We start from the raw sequence: 3,364 nt of genomic DNA, 5'->3' as shown, positions 1-3,364 counted from the left end.
ATTAAATATTACATGCAAATGTCATGTCAAATCTAGAGGAGTTCAAAAATCAAACCTAGATCAAAATGGTTAACAGATTTTCATGTTATGATTATAAACCATGTTGTATCTGACAAAAGTAAATATCCAGAAAATGTAAATACCCTAAAGTTCAAAAAAACTAACAAAATTCAGAACCAAAGGTGTCTTATGATTTCAACTTCTATGACAAAACACCATTACCAAAAAAATTAAATTGAAGAGAAAACGATTTATTTGGCTTACACTTGCATAGCACAGTTCATCACTGAAGGAAGTCAGAATAAGAACTCAAACGACACAGAAACCTGAAGGCAGGAGCTGATGCAGAGGCCATAGACAGAGGGATGCTGCTTACTGTCTTGCTTCCTCTGGCTTGCTCAGCCTGCTTTCTTATAGAACCCAGGACTACCAGCTCAGAGATGACACCACCTACAATGGGTTGGACCCTCCTCCACCAATCATCAATCAAGAAAATGCCCTATATCTTGATCTTATAGAGACATTCTCTCAACTGAGACTTCCTCCCTTCAGATAACTCTAGCTTGTATCAACTTGGCATAAGACTAACCAGCACAGAAAACTAAGCACAATGGTTCGTCTCTGTATCCCTTAGCACTCAGGAAGCTAAGGCAGGAGGATTGCCCAGATTTTGAGACCAGGAGGAGTTCCAGGACACTCCAGGCTATAGAGTAAGACATTATCTTTTAAAACATTATCCCAACCCCAAATACCCAATTGAGAAGTCAGCAAAAGGAGGTGGGTGGTCCTTGGACTTCCCACAGGGCAGGGAACCTTGATTGCTCTTCGGGCTGACGAGGGAGGGGGACTTGATTGGGGTAGGGGGAGGGAAATGGGAGGCGGTGGTGGGGAGGAGGCTGAAATCCGAAAGAAAGAAAGAAAGAAAGAAAGAAAGAAAGAAAGAAAGAAAGAAAGAAAGAAAGAAAGAAAGAAAAGACATGCAAATGGCTAATGGATATATGGAAAAATCTCAACATCACTAATCACAGGAAAATGCAAACCAAGTCCTTCTCGTTCTAGTAAGAATGCTACTATCGAAAAGTCAAAAGATAAACATGTTCTTCCCTGGGAGACCCCAATAAAAAGTTCTTGCCCACATTTTTGCTCTTCCTTTCCTTCTGACCAACCACAGAGCCCTTCCTTTGCTCTCACATGACATGGCTCAGTCTTTTGTACTGACATTTATGAATGTCTTTTGAATGACAATTATCTCCTGATTGTTTCTAACCACTATGACTAAAGAACAGTAGTGTAGAACATCCTGAATAGGAAGAAGGGTGGTTTGGCTTCTCTCTAAGACAACATGTAACTAAATTCCTTTGCTTAGCAACACTGCAAAGGCACCAGCAGGCACCAGAAAGATACTTTCAGTGATTCTTTGCAATAAGATTCCTCCCCAAATAGAAACATCGTTCCCTTTAAGGCCCTGTTATGCCCAGCTTTATACACACACACACACACACACACATTCCTTTATAATGCCCTCCCTCTCATCTTAAGGCCCAAACAATGATATCAAGGCCCATCATTTACAATGCTGCTATAGACTTGCACTGCTGCAATTAATGCCTTCTTTGTTTTGCTTTTGCAGCGTATTGCTGTGGATTCCCACCCTAAATTCACCCCATGGAGCTCATTTTTCCACAAGTGCTGGTGTAATCTGAGTTAATCACTTGGATCCAGAGTTCCCTCTTGAGGGCACTCCCTTTACTCTGACTAGATAGACTAAGTTAAAAAAAAAAAAAAAAACCTCTTCCAAATAGTGAAGTGCAATTTACCTACACGTGTTTTAGAACAAGTCTGATGAACGAGCCTGCTCAGTGAACAGAGCAACACTTATGAGTGGTGGGACATCTATTGTCATTGCTTTCCTATCCAGCTGGACCTATCCTGTCGAGTAGGAGGAAAATACACTTCAGAGCCTCTTGTGTGTGGCCAGCCAAACATCAGTGTGAGGTTTCTACAAGCCTAAGCAAGGCCCTTTCCAAAGGTGGTGTGGCTATAACCGAGTCCTCTGTTACCTTAGCTATGTTTTGGTTCTTTCTCATATCCAGTGGGGAACAGAAGATCACATTGCAGCAAACTAAGGTTCATTGTTCACAACTCTAAAAAAATAGAGAAATCAGTAGAAAGACATACCTTTTTTTATCGTTCTCCTAGAACTCAAAAGACAGAAATCCTCAGTCTCTTTCCATTTTACCCATAAAGGTATTATAATTTACAGAAAAAAAATCAAAGACAGGAAGTATGCATGATGTAGACTCATCAGGAAACCGAAACTATTAAAATTGATAGTAAGTTTCCGGGAAGATGAGCTATTCCACAAGTGCAAAGGCTCCTTAGACTCGATGCCTAGTCACATTCCCAGCATAGAATTTTCCAGAAAATTCTAATCCTGAGGGTTCCTATTATAATCACAACTTGGAACTCAGAGGCAGAATGCTTAATAGAAAGGAAGGAGAGAACATTTTATCTTATCTTGCCTACATCCTGCACCATTCACCCACTCAATATATCCTGCAGCTCACTCAGAAATGTAAAGTGCCCTGTTAGATGCCTCCAACTTAAAAGTAAAAATGAGTATATAGTTCAGTGGTTGACGACTCTCTGAGCATAGACAAGATCCTATATTCAATTTCTACTACCACAACATATATATGTGCATATGTATTTGTTATATACAATGTTATATATTATATAGAAAACAAATTATACATAGCAATCATACAACAGGCCACAACAGGGGAAAGAGGTAAAGGGGGAAAGAAGCGTGCAGGGAGGAAGAGGGAAAGAGGATACAAAAAGGAGAGAGTAAAAGGGGTAGAGAGGTAGAGGAAGGGGGAAGGAAGAGCTCAAAAAAATTGGACTTCCAACCTGCCTCCGTGAACTGTTCTCCACAGTGTATGTTTCAAAACAGAACCTTCATATTTTCTAGAAGAAATAATTTTGGATGAATTTAACTTGCTAGAGGAAGCCATATTTTGCGCTCAAAAATCTTTATTATTCCTAATGAAACATCACACGGGATCTAGCTCAGTGCTCTAGGCAAACAATGTTACTAGGGGACTGGCAAGATTGCCTAGAAGTTGAGTTCTCTCTCTGGGACTCATAAGGTGGAAGGTGACAACCAATTCTCAAGTTTTCCTCTGACCTCTACAGTGGTACGTGTCTGCTTGTATGCGTATGTATATACACATTAAGTTAATTAATCAATTAATTAATTAATGTGCCTGATATACCAGAAAATATATTTTGTTGGGCTGCAACAGGATTTGGGATTTTTTTTTTAATTTATTTTTTATTTTTTTTGTTTTTCGAGACAGGG

This window comes from Microtus pennsylvanicus, chromosome X (genome assembly GCF_037038515.1).
Source record: "Microtus pennsylvanicus isolate mMicPen1 chromosome X, mMicPen1.hap1, whole genome shotgun sequence".
Lineage (NCBI taxonomy): Eukaryota > Metazoa > Chordata > Mammalia > Rodentia > Cricetidae > Microtus > Microtus pennsylvanicus.
Note: the sequence above shows the minus strand (reverse complement) of the source record.